The following is a 375-nucleotide window of genomic DNA, read 5'->3' as shown; positions in this document are numbered from 1 at the left end:
GGGAAAATGGGGGGCTCAGTGTGGGGGGGAACTGGTTGGGGGCCTAACCTGGCCCAGGAGTGCCCTCAAGCATGTGCTTGGAACCCAGGGATGCATCACCCGGGGCAGGGGATGAAGTCACTGGGTACTGCATGTTCTTCCCTGTCCCACTCCACCCACAGCACTCAGATGGGGGGGGCAACACAGCATTGGGGATCCTAGGGCAGGGTGACATTGGGGAGTCAGGCATAGGAGACCAGATCTGGGAATCCAGGATGGGAGACTGGATGTGGGGTCCCGGGATGGGAGAGAGGTTTGGGATGGGGTAGGGAGGGGAGGGACCATCAGAGGGAACTGGAGGGGGGTCAGGAGGGGCTGGGCCAGAGGGGGGCAGGG

This window comes from Acanthisitta chloris, unplaced genomic scaffold (assembly GCF_000695815.1).
Source record: "Acanthisitta chloris isolate BGI_N310 unplaced genomic scaffold, ASM69581v1 scaffold41592, whole genome shotgun sequence".
NCBI lineage: Eukaryota > Metazoa > Chordata > Aves > Passeriformes > Acanthisittidae > Acanthisitta > Acanthisitta chloris.
The sequence above is the reverse complement of the archived record's forward strand: the minus strand, read 5'-3'. Positions refer to the sequence as shown.